The sequence below is a fragment of the Leptonychotes weddellii genome, chromosome 13 (assembly GCF_054177405.1).
Source record: "Leptonychotes weddellii isolate Sample4059 chromosome 13, ASM5417740v2, whole genome shotgun sequence".
Lineage (NCBI taxonomy): Eukaryota > Metazoa > Chordata > Mammalia > Carnivora > Phocidae > Leptonychotes > Leptonychotes weddellii.
The window spans coordinates 49,833,682-49,847,604 of NC_138381.1; the positions used below are offsets into that span (position 1 = coordinate 49,833,682).

The following is a 13,923-nucleotide window of genomic DNA, read 5'->3' on the forward strand; positions in this document are numbered from 1 at the left end:
AAAACCCTACATAAAAGCATGGTCAACAAGATTTGGCCTCAACCAAAGCCTTTCATACTCTTACCTTGCCCCATCCCAGACTACTCAGGGTCTAGCTTCAGTCTCCTATCTGTTCCTGACCTCCCCTCTCATGGCATCAGGCTCCCCCCAACGTGTGGGTTTTCACACATTGATCTTCTTGCTTCTCAGATCTCTGACCTATATTCTGGACCTGTCTCATAACCTCCTTTCTGACTCAAAACATGAAAATTCATCACCCTGTAGTATGACTTGGCTTCAGGACCCTCCCTTAGGAAGGGCCCCCATTCTCCTACTTCATCCTGCCTACATGCCTTTCATGTCACATATCAGACTGACCGAACTGTGGCCAAAGTATTATAGAAAAAGTGAGCACAACACAGGTTATAGATGATATGTGTTTACTCAACATCACAATGCATTAAATTACTTAAAAGCATTTAAAAAGACTTCCTAGAATTTGTGTTTTTCTTTTACTTTTTTCAATATCATGGAAATAATTTTCTACTTTTTTAATGAAAGATTGCCATTATCGATTATACTTTAAACAACAGGTTTCATATTAAATATAAATATAAAATATAAAACCCCATAGCTATTACATTTCTTCCTATAATAACCACTATAATTGGTTCTCTAGTATAGTGTAGTCAAAACTGAGGAAGGTTGTACAAATCCTGAAAATCCACTTGATTCTGGGTGGGAAGGACGGAAGACCTGATGGACTCAAGCCATGTAAACTAGGAAGGAGATGAATCTCGCCTTGTTAACAGTTTTACTCCTAGACACCCTCAAGCTGGATGGGACTTCATTTTCTCACTCTGACCTTCACACCACCTAAGACCAATGGAACAGCAGCATTTTATCGCTGATAACCACAGCAGCATCATAAAAGTGTTTATTTGAGGCCCTTCTCTGTGCCAGGTCCTGCATGAGCATTCTTTCTGATTTTTGCAACAGTTTTGCCAAAGGTTTAGTAACTTCCCAGGGCTTCACAACTTGGGAAATGAAAGAGCTGAGATTTGAAACTGGGTCTCAGATTATAGTCTAGCAGTTCTCAAAGTGAGGTCCAGGAACCCCTGAGGTTCCTCAAACCTCTTTCATGGGTCAGTAAGGTCAAAGAATTATCTGAAAAGGAGACTGAAATGTTACTCCTTTTTCCAACAATATTTTGGTGTAAAGCTGGACTTTCTTTTTTTTTAAGATTTTATTTATTTATTTATTTGTCAGAGTGAGAGAGAGAGAGCACTAGCAGGGGAAGCGGCAGACAGAGGGAGAAGCAGGCTCCCCGCTGAGCAAGGAGCCCGATGTGGGACTCAATCCCGGGACCCTGCAATTATGACCTGAGCTGAAGGCAGACACCCAACCAACTGAGCCATACAGCTGGATTTTCTTACTGTATTCCAACCAAAACAACATATGACCACAAACTGAAAGCAGACACAGAGGAGAATCCAGCTGTCTTCTATTCAGTCAGACATTAAGGAGATTTGAAAAAAAAAAAGTAAAGCAATGTTACTCTTCTCACTAAATTGTTCTGTTTTGGAAAACGTGGTTTTTTTTTTTTTAATACAAAATATGTCATTTATGTTAACATATAATGGGTTTACTAATATTATTTTTAAAAGGATTAATACATATTTTAAAATATTACTGGTTTTGATTTCTAAAATGGTAAATACCCATAGATATAGCTTACCTAAAAAAAGCTCTTTGTGGATCTTCAGCGCAAAGGACTATCACAACCTCAACTGCTGTTCTTAGGTATTACAACTTTGATTCACTGTATCACCTCCATTCCAGAAGGAAAGTTCTCCTTGCTGGAGATAGGCAGGTGGAAAGGAACACCCCTTGCTCTCAGAAAGCAGAACTCTTATTGTACCTATTATTTATACCACACACGTGGCACTTAGCTAAATGTATAAGTGAATATATGATTTTAGAAAAGACACTTGTGTTCAGTCTCCTCAGTTAAACTGAAAGTTTCTTGAGGACATCAATAGTACTAACTCCCTTGGAATCTAGCACAGATTGAGTCTTGAATAAAAATAGTGATTAAGGAAAAGTAAAGAAGATTTGGTATCATGAAGGAGAAGTCTTATGTAGGTGAGTAATACAATGTAGAGGGGGCAAAGCACATATAATGGAGAGACAGACTTAGTTCAAATCCAAACACAATGTTGATAATCTACTGGATTTCTCTGAGCCTCAGTTTCCTTATCTCAGAGTCCCTAATTCAGGGGTGTTAGGAGGAGTAAACATATCATATACGTACAACAACCGTCACGCAGTAGGCATACAAGAAATATGACTCCAGATGGAACGATGACGATGACGGGTCAGTTCCAGCTCAAAGGCTGCACATCCAAAAATCCAAATGCTTGAGGGGACACTTTTCTCAAGTGAATTTCTCAACTCTCTGCATCTCCTGGCTACTGATGTCATCATTAAATTCACTCATTTTCCTGTATGTGTCACTTCAGTCTAGTATTTAGTCCTTTAGAGATACACATACATTCTGTTCTTGGAACTCATTGGCAATAGATGTAAGTACTGGAAATATCCCCTCTATGAGAAAAAAAAATAAAGAAATTGAATACCACACTATAGTGATATTTTCAAAGTTGTAAAAAAAATTACATTATCAACAGTAGTACAACTCCACTTAGTGGCTGCTGAGTAGAAAATCTGCCTCTTCAAGTTGGAAGCAATATAAACATTTTCAAAAATGTGATTAGAGGATGTTATGAAAAGTATTAAGTAAAAATGTCTATCTAAAATTTAAGCCCCTGTTTAGCAAAACAAACAGGCAAAAAACAAAAAAATTTTTAAAAATGCCATTTCAGGCAGTAACTCTAGGTTTATTAACTGTGAAGGCATCCCAAACCATTTCATTTAAGATTCTTGTTTTGTTACACCACCAGAAAATTGGCTCTAAATCCATCTACCATAGGCCGAGAAAATGTTTACAATCTAAAACTGTATTTACACACATATGTAATGTAAATTTGCCTTTTAAAAGGTTTAAAAGTAAGAACTTGTGGAAGATGAGAGTTACATGAAGCATCTGAGCCACAAAAGCATTTTATGAACTATCATTCTTTTGTTTTGCATTCTTTTTATAAAGGAGTATATTCTTTTTAAAAGCAGTAATTTTTGCCCTTTCTTTAGATCCATCCTACTTTTTTAACCTAAAACTTACACTAGGTGGAGCCCCTTGTCCAAGATTTGGAGTGATTTTTGAAAAAGGAAAGGAAAAAAATTACCAATTGAAAGCTAAACCAAAAAGGCATTTTTATCCTTTCATTTCTTTTAAGGATTTTATTTATTTATTTGAGAGAGAGAGAGAGAGAGAAAGAGAGAGAGCAAGAGCACAAGCAGGGTGAGGGGCAGAGACAGAGAATCTCAAGCAAACTCTGTGCTGAGCACAGAGCCAGACGCTGGGCTCGATCTGACAACCCTGAGATCATGACCTGAGCCAAATCAAGAGTCCACCGCTTACCCGACTGAGCTATCCAGGCACCCCTTATCCTTTCATTTTTAAAATGTATCCTCAAAATCTACAGTGCCACCAGAAAAGAATGTTTCTTTCTAATAATTAAAACCTTGACAATGGATAGGACCATTAACATTTGCTACAGAGAAGCACCAGTTAGTTGCAAACCTGCTGCTACACAGTCAACAGCCATAAGTTTCTGAATTCAATGCAAATATTAAATTTTATTTGGAAAGGAGGTATGGAGGGAATGAGGAGTCAAATCCTTTCTGGATACCTGTAGAGATATTTTAACAAGGGTAATGTTCTCCTGTGTCTGAAGCAGACACGTTACTCAAATAATTCATGACATTCCAATTAGAGATACATTGTTATTAAAAGCAAGCAAAAGGCTTAAAAACGCCAGACAAAACATCCAAAATACGTTGCAACCTTGAAGTTTTCCATGAGGCAGAAATATAGGAAGCCCTAATCAGATATTTCAGGGTGCCTGCAGAGGGAGGGGTTTCTGAACTGAACAAACTGCATGTTTAATTATGGGTTCATAGGACTTGCAGTTAAAAATAGTCTCTAACTGTACTCTTGAGCCTCACAGTGGACTCTAGCAAGGGGAGATAAGCCTTGTGAGATAACCGCCAAACTTAGTGATCCCTCTTTGCTGCAGGATAAAAGCACCACTATCTGCCTACTACTATCTCCCTCCACCGTTGCTAGCTTGGCTCCTTCTGTGCTCTCAGGGTTTGTCCTTCCAACCCCAAAATGCTTGAAATGCAAAGTTCAGATCAGCAACAAGGAGAACACTTGCCTAATTCCCAAATGCTTGTGCTGACAGAGCCACAGGGATCTGTCAGTTTCCTGGACAATAAATTTTGGGGACTCTTTTTTTTCCCTTTAGATTTATACAAAATCTTGGACCAGGCAAGACATAGTTCTGCTGACAGCTGAATTATGTAGCAGAGTAACCTTTGAACAAGTACAAATCATTGACCTCACATAAATTCTTCCCAGAAAGTCCAAGAAACTGGTTTAGTCAGGGTCAGGTAGGTATGAAGGCAATCCAGTTCTAACATAGTGCAATTTACACCTGTTTAACCAAAACAATTATAAAAAACAAATATTCTTTGATGTTTTGCCTCATATTTTCCATAGGCAAGCTGATTTTTTTTCCCTTTGTGAGCTTTCATTAAACTCAAATTACTGCTCTGCTACCATAAATTATTTCTAGAAACAAAACTAGTAGGGGTAAAGAAGAGTAACACTTAGGAGTGGATAATCTTCTTTGATGACAGAGGTAATTTTTTCAAAAGAAAAGAAACTGAGCTTTGGGTCCTCAAGCCATTTGGCTAAAACAAAGACCAGGCAAACTGGGCAAACTATATTTAAAAGATACCCTTGGTGAATATCTTTAATATCTTTAATATCTTTTCATATAAAATTAGTCATTAAACTTTATATATTTTCATACCAGTTTCTCAAGGTAAAGCAGTTTGTCCTTTGGCTATGCTATAATGGAGTTTTCCAATTAGTTTTTCAAATGGGGGGTGGGAGTGGGGGTAGTGCGGTGGGGGCTGGCACCTGTCCTGTGGCATAGAAAATACACATTTACACATTTTCCCCTCAACACTGCACTTTCTCCATCCCTCCTGTCAGCCTTGTAGCCAGCATCAATAATATGGTAATAGAGTCTTCCAGAGTAAAGCTTATATTCAAATTGTTCTCTAACAGACAAAGGGGAGCCAGGTACCACCTATCTACTCCTGGCATGATGCAAGAGAGGTGATGTCAAATCTAGTGGGAAGGTTCAGTGCAGACCCACCAGATTTATAGTTCTCTGCCCTCCCCTCTTTATCTCCAGAGTAACCACCTCAGAAGAGTCAGACGAGGAGAATGCGTAAGTGAGGTTTTAAAAATTTTTTTAAATAGGACTTTAGGACTGACAGGAAAAATGGTTGATAAAGAAAGCGATCAACCAAAATAGATTTTAGAATAACTCTGTCTAGCTAATAATCTCATTCTCTATATGCCAGGGAGAAAGGAACTTGATGAATCAATTGTTTTTCCTTTTGCTGACACTCAGTATTGGTCCTGAGAACAATTCCTTTTAAGCAAAGTAATGTTTAACCACTTCCTTATCATCAACCCTGCCTCATAAGCATAATTGAGAACTTTGCTATTGTAATTCAGTATGTTTCATTTTTTTCCCTTTTTACTAAACCTGTGAGAGAGAGAGGAAGACATAATGTCTTACTGATCAGCACTTGTCATCATCTTGGCAATTCTTTAGGTTCCTTTCTTGAATGCAAGTTTGAGTTGGTTTCACCCATTTGAATGGTATCTATCTTCAGCTAGCCCCCATTGTTCTGTAAATATATAGCATTTAAAATTTGTATGTCCAAAAAAATTAAATTACATTTAAAAAAAAAAGATAAGGTAGAGAAAACAAAGGAACTATGTATATATAGAAGCCACTAAAAGGAATGAGGAGCCCTCCTCAAGCGAGAGGAAAGTGAACAAAGGTGCTTTCTTACAGATAGAGTGGAAATGAGCTGAGACACACCTCCAGGCTGCACAAAGCTCTGAGTCACACAGGGGACAAAGGCCCATAGTGGGCCTGGGGAACTGATGACAAGATTGTGTCAGAAGGCAAGACCTATGGGAGACTGTAGCCCAATCCTGGAATTGAAATAGAGCGCCATGTTTGGGGACGTTGTTCCCCAACAGGAACCAAACCTGAAAGGCACAAGGGTCATTTTATTTGGAGTCTGGGCATGAAATAGAGAAGGAACAGCCATGACTCTGATTTCAGTGGCCACAGTTGGGTTTGATAAGAGTGCTCCTCCCTCCATTACATAGAGGTCAGCGGTTGCAGGCCTATAAAAGTTAAATGAGATATTATTTCGGGCAGAAAAGTAAAAGCTAATACTTCCTGGAAGAGTCGGCCTCAAGTCTCTGGAGGTTTCAAAGCTCAGCTCATATGCCATCTCATTCCAAAGTTGCCTTCGACTTTGTATTATGATCAATTGCCTCCATGTCCTCATCCTACCAATGGTTTGAAATCTCCTTGATAGCTGTCTTTTTAAAAAATTTTCTGGTCCCACACCAACTACCACAGGGCTGTGTGCTTTTTGGGGAGTCAATAAACGTTTACAGAAAGAGTAGCCGGAGTTGAAATACTTGGAATAGTCACAAACAATGCATTTGCTGCTTTAAGGTCGGAAGGCTTAAAGTTTAAGGGGTCTTTAAAAATCCTATCTCCTTATTCAGAAAGAAATCCATTTTTTAAAATCAGTAGTCTTTTTGTTATTATTTTTTTTACAAGCCAATCTTTTGAATATGTTTACCCATAAGGTGAAATAATAGACTCACTAAAATCTAAATCTTGATCTGTATCTATGATGACAAGCTTTTGAGAAAATGAACCCAGGTCACAGCCATACCAATAAAATGACAACAACTAAAAAATTACTCTCAAATAACATAATTTATAATATATAAATACATGTGTGCATTAATTTTACATGAAATATATAAAATAGGTGTTATTGGAAATTATGTATTATCCTGGGTTATTTACATCTCTGTGTCATAAATACTATCTTTAAAAAATAAATAAATGGAACTAGGTGGCTGGGAAATCAATAGTAATTTTTAGTAGACAATTTAAAAATAATATGTATTAAAAATATAAAGTGGGGTTTCATATATTTTTATTTTGAAATAGTTTCAGATTTTTTAGAAAATCTGCAAAGATGGTACAGGATTTCACAAGTAGACCAGATCAGTTTCCAATCTTAATACCACCTCTATTATTATACTAAATCATTATAATTAATGAACCAATGATGATACATTGTTATTAACTACAGTCCAGAGAGAAATCCATTTTATTAAAACCATTTCTATTAATAGGGCAGATAGAAGTTATCCACTGTTTAATTTCCTTCTCTCATCCCCAATTCCCCTAATTCACAGGCATTCTGCTCTTCAGTTAATTTCACAAAAATAGTTATGGTTTCCTATTATTAGGACCTGATATTAGGATAAAAATTTTGTAATATGGTGGACACTATGGTGTACTGCCTAGATTCCCTTCCAGGGATGAAGAATTTATAATCCTCCAGCCTCTGGAAGTGCTGCCAGAGGGTCCTCTTTGGGGACTGTCTCTACTGAAGACAACTGCCTGGCCCATGTCACACCTTCTACCAGGAGCAGCCCAAATCCCAAATGTCCAGTCAGTGTGGAGGCAAAAATGCTAAGGCCCTCTTGCTCTAACTAGAAACAACCCGACGGTCACCCCAACTCCAGATTTCCCAACAGGGTGGGCTGATGCCTTTGTGGGAAACACAACCAAGCCCAACTTCGCCCTCTGACCAGTCTTGCTTTCTTGTGTGGTGTTGGTCCCAGGAGTACTTGTGAAGAAACACACTGGTCAACCAATGTCCATTTCACAGTCTACTTCTCAAGAAATACAACCTGTGACAACCTACCAAATTTCAGCTGTTAGGCATAAAGAAATTGCTAAGAGAATGAAGTCCCAGTTCTTTCTGATTTTAGAAAACATCAGGGGAGATATGAAGGTAAATCTATCACTCCCTGACAATATGCAAAGATATGAGGGAGGCACATGCAGGGCGCTGTCTGAGTTCGAAGGGTTCTTACACCCAGTAAGGTAAGGGAGAGGAAAGTTATCAGGATAGCCCTCTTATACAGCTGTGAGTAAAAGAGAAGCAGGAGGTACTACATAAAAATGAGGTAAAGAGTTCGAGTCAGGAAGAAGATATGAGAAAAATCACGGATACCTGAGGGTTTCTGGGATGCTAAAGGCAGGCCACACCAGCTAGCATGGCAGAAGTGACAAGGGTGGGGTCACAAGTGAAATAGCAAATGCAGCAGTAACTGGATCAGGGAAGAACTTGCCAATAATCCTAACTTCAGTTTTGACTTTCTCTTTTCAGACTGAGACACAAGACAGATGTCTTTTCCATGTAAGTTACACTTCCAGATTTTTCCAAATCCTCATCTCTACCAAGATTATTTGGGAAACTAAAGCAAAAAGCAGCATAGACATTTTGGGAGAATAAGCACAATACCGATAACACCTTCATGTCAATACATAAGTAACAACATTATCTATGATACACTAAATCAGTCATTTTATAAGAAAAATCTTCAATGCATAAAATGTTTCAAAATATTTTGCTTTATTTTGAAAACGTTTTTTCAGACCTCCATTACATGGGTAATATCAAAAAGGTAAATAAATATGGACCATTGAAGAATAAATGTTATTTATTGTTATTAAAACAAATGAACTGTACATATTTTAACTTTTTATTTATATGACTCATCCTATTGCAAGTTTTACATTTATCATCATTTTGCTGCTTATTTCATAATCACAAACTATTGTCATTATAGGTAAGAATATTCATAACATCATTACATATTATACAAATGTTGGAGCTTTCCTCATCTGTCCCTGCCTTCTTTCTTACCTAGAAATTACCCATGAGTAAAATTACATAGACAAAGTTAATAACTATAAAATCACAACTCACAAGTGCTACAGAAACTCTTGATAAACAGAATTATTAGCTGTACACCAGGAACCATTAGGTGATGGGACTGATAAGCAAGGCTGATGATTTTACACAACCCCCAGGACTAGTCAGTCAGGGCATCCTTCCTCTTTGCCCCCTCCCACCCACAAAAAATAATACAGAATAAAGGGCAAGTGAAAACAATATTGTCGTAGAGGTAAACTTGAATCTAGTCTATTTTACTTTTAAAAATATATACCTTTTGTGAATTTCTATACACCAATAATGAAGCAGCAGAAAAAGAAATCAAGGAATCGATCCCATTTACAATTGCACCAAAAACCGTGAGATACCTAGGAATAAACCTAGCCAAAAAGGTAAAAGATTTCTACTCTGAAAACTATAGAACGCTTATGAAAGAAATTGAAGATGACACAAAGAAATGGAAAAACATTCCATGCTCGTGGATTGGAAGAAAAAGTATTGTTAAAATGTCTATACTACCCAAAGCAATCTACACACTCAATGCAATCCCTATCAAAATAACACTAGCATTTTTCACAGAGCTAGAACAAACAATTCTAAAATTTGAATGGAACCAGAAAAGACCCTGAATAGCCAAAGTAATGAAATAGAAAACCAAAACTGGAGGCATCACAATTCCAGACTTCAAGCTGTATTACAAAGCTGTAATCATCAAGACAGGACAGTACTGGCACAAAAACAGACACATAGATCAATGCAACAGAACAGAAAACCCAGAAATGGACCCTCAACTCTATGGTCAACTAATCATCAACAAATCAGGAAAGAATATCCAATGGAAAAAAGACAGTCTCTTCAGCAAATGGTGTTGGGAAAATTGGACAGCCATATGCAGAAGAATGAAACTAGACCACTTCCTTACACCATACACAAAAATAAATTAAAAATGGATGAAAGACCTAAATGTGAGATAGGAAACCATCAAAACCCTAGAGGAGAACACAGTCAGCAACCTCCTTGACCTCGGCCGCAGCAACTTCTTACTAGATACGTCTCTGGAGGCAAGGGAAATGAAAGCAGAAATGAGCCACTGGGACTTCATCAAGATAAAAAGCTTCTGCAAAGCAAAGGAAACAATCAACAAGACTAAAAGGCAACCTAAGGAATGGGAGAAGGTATTTGCAAATGATATATCAGATAAAGGGCTGGTACACAAAATCTATAAAGAACTCATCAAACTCAACACCCAAAAAACAAAAAATCCAGTTAAGAAACGGGCAGAAGACATGGACAGACATTTCTCCAAAGAACACATACACACGGCTAACAGACACATGAAAAAATGCTCAACATCACTCGGCATCAGGGAAATCCAAATCAAAACCACAATGAGACAACACCTCACACCAGTCAGAATGGCTAAAATTAACAAGTCAGGAAATGACAGATGTTGGCACAGATCTGGGAGAAAGGGGAACCCTCCTACACTGTTGGTGGAAATGCAAGATGGGGCAGCCACTCTGGAAAACAGTATGGAGGTTCCTCAAAAAGATGAAAATAGAACTACCCAATGACCCAGCAACTGCACTACTGGGTATTTACCCCAGAGATACAAATGTAGGGATCCGAAGGGGTATGTGCACCCTGATGTTTATAGCAGCGATGTCCACAATAACCAAACTATGGAAAGAGCCCAGATGTCCATAGACTGATGAATGGATAAAGAAGATGTGGTATATATATATACAATGGAATATTACTCAACCGTCAAAAAGAATGAAATCGTGCCATTGGCAACGACGTGGATGGAACTGGAGTGTATTATGCTGAGCAAAATAAGTCAGTTAGAGAAAGACATATACCATATGATTTCACTGATATGTGGAAATTAAGAAACAAAACAGATGAACGCAGGGGAGGGGAAGGAAAAATAAAATAAGATAAAAACAGAGAGGGAGGCAAATCATCAGAGACTCAACTATAGGAAACAAACTGAGGGTTGCTGGAGGGGAGGTGGGTGTGGGGATGGGGTAACTGGGTGGGTAATGGGCACTAAGGAGGGTACTTGTCTTAATGAGCACTGGGTGTTACATGTAATCCAGGAATCACTGAATTCTACCCCTGAAACTAATACTACACTCTATGTTAACTAACTTGAATTTGAAGAAAATCTTGAAAACATATATATACCTTTTAAACTTTAATACCTGATTTATGAGTCACACCTTACCTGTGTCACCCACACAAGTGGTCAATACTGAGCAGGGTGTGGAAATCCTATGGAGAAGCTCTATGAGAAGCAATATGGAACCACTGGAGTATTTCAAACAAGAAATTTATAGTTTGGATATGTCTCTCTGAAGCCAGATTGAGGAGAGAATAAAGATGAAAAGGAGGGCTTAGCAAGCTGTTGCAAAACCCAAGTAAGATAGGATGGGAGCAACCGGAAATATCAGCATTCCAGCCAAACATTTCCATAGCTTGGCTCCATTAACTCCTGCATTGTCAATGGATACCTTGAAAGACACAAGCAAGGTGAACTAGCTGACCAAGATAACTTTTTGCTTTTCATGTCTCTCTGATTTTGAGAAGGCCTTATTACCCCAACTAATAAAGCAGAAAATTAGCTATTAGAGACGTACTCATGATTGGATTAGGGTGTTCAATAACACTCAAAAACAAGAGTTGGAAATCCAAATGGAATTTGCAGGTACAAGGTTTATGTGAATTTGGAAAAGTGTTAGCCTCCGATTTTCCTCCAAAACTACTCCTAGTTCTATTAAAATACGATTATCCTGTCAGATGCAAAAGTATCAACTTCTCTAGAAAAAGAAATCACTTTCACAGGGCAAATCACCATACTAAGATGTCTTTTACTATAATCACTCTTGCCCCCCGGGGCCCTGCCACCACAGGATTGTCACTTTTAACTCAGGAAAGAGCTTTATATAACTGCCAGAGAAAAGACACATTTAGTTGTACATGACAAATTATTGTCTGAGATGCATCAAAATTCCATCTTCAGGGGCACAGAAGAGTCAAGAAGTATATTAAACTGGTTAAAAGACAACGTGTCTAGTGAAAACATTTTATGAATTAATGACCCCGGTGGTTTTTGGCAGGTTAAGTTGTCCCTCGGTTTGTTCAACCCATAAAATTAGGTGATAGAATGTCCCTGTATCATAAGGTTGTTACGAAAATTAAATGGGACTCAATGTGAAGTCATTAGCCCAGTATCCGGGGAGAAGAAGTCAGAATGTGTTGCTCAGTGTGAAGGTGGTGATGATGTGTGATCGAGCGCATATCATCCAAGCACGGGAAGTGAACTGTGTCAGTGTGCAAATCTACCAGCTGTTTTGTGTGTGTTTTTGTTTTTGTTTTTGTTTTGTTTTGTCTTAGAGAATGGTCCCTAATTGACCAAACCAGTAACCCTTCAGACTGCAAAGCCAGCCTATCTCCCTCCCTGTAACAAAAACAAATAAAAAACCCTCGAATAACCCCCCAAGTCAAAAGAGTCTGGTGGGGAGAACATGCATGTACTGCTACAGAGTCAGTTGAAAAGTAATAGGAAAACAGCCTTGCTTGTACTTTGCTACTTTTAGGATCAGAGATTTATGAAGATTTTCTGAGCCTCTCACAAATAAAGCATTATCTTCAGAAGGCTTTCAAGGTCCCAGACAAAAGAATTCACAATATTTAGATCATGACCAATTTAAAATAAGGAGGTTTTGGCTACTGATCATTCATTACTGGAAAAGAAAATGAGATTTGAAGGATGATTGTCTAGCTGGTTATTGTTTCTGAGAAGGAGAGAGATGAAAAGACCTGGAAAGATACAAAGAGGAAAACATATAATGTGAATCCTGGAAGGAGATATTTTTAAAAAGATTTATTTATTTATTTGAGAGAGAGTGAGTGAGTGCAGGGAGGGGCAGAGGAGGAGAATCTCAAGCAGACTCCCCGCTGAGCACAAACCCACTCAGGGCTCAATCTCATGACCCTGAGATCATGACCTGAGTCAAAACCAAGAGTCAGACGTTTAACTGACTGAGCCACACAGGCTCCCCTGGAAAGAGATTTTAATATGGAGCAAAGAATCATAACATAACCCAATAGGCAAAACAGCTGATTAGGTGGTAATTGTGTCAAATCAACTACTCACAGCTCACAGATTAAACTCAAATGACACATATTCCTAAGGATATTTATGGGCAACTAAATCATCTAAGATAAAGATTCACAAATTACTTACACCAGAATAGAAAATCTTACAAACCTGGATGCCAAATTTCATGCTAACACTCAATATAATTTTAGAAATTTCAGAAATAACAGATTGCAACAACAAATGTGTTTGCTCCCAGCAAGTGAAATCCTGCTACTTCAACTGGCTAAGACAATGACATGGCAGTTTGAAATTTGCTTAGTGGGAGACTCAATATAAAAGTGGAATTGATAATAACCAAGATAATGATTTTCCTATGGAGGTATACCTCAACTGATTTCTTTTTTCCAGGAATCAGCCATGCTAAGTACTTTAAGAAAGGTGTAGAAGCTATTGGACCAGCCACTTCTATAATATCATGCTAATCAAAGACTTTTCTCGGAATCCTGCTTCCTACATGCTTGAGAAGTAGGAAAAAAAAATTATTTAAGAATCTATTATTTGTATTTAAAATCTGCCTGCTTTTTAGTCTCCATTCCATAGCAAGAAATCCACCAGTGGACTTAAACCCTCTCTCCCAGCCCTGGTCCTACATGCAGAAAAGCTGAGTGCCTGTTATATTCTTATCACCCAGTTTTGGAACAACGAAGATGAAGTTTGATATTTAACAGTTTTGCTACCTTGACTTTGTCCATCTACTAAGGACCAACTCAAGTGGG

General features: G+C 38.0%; 1 long non-coding RNA gene across 1 annotated transcript in view; it reads right to left on the bottom strand.

The window, feature by feature from the left end:
• Positions 1 to 1,487: 1,487 nt before the first annotated feature.
• Positions 1,488 to 13,923, bottom strand: part of LOC145716797 (uncharacterized) — a 31,388-nt gene continuing 18,952 nt past the window's right edge. The window contains exon 2 of the long non-coding RNA XR_014139700.1: positions 1,488 to 2,586. This is a non-coding gene — a long non-coding RNA (uncharacterized LOC145716797). The remainder of the gene's footprint in view (positions 2,587 to 13,923) is intronic.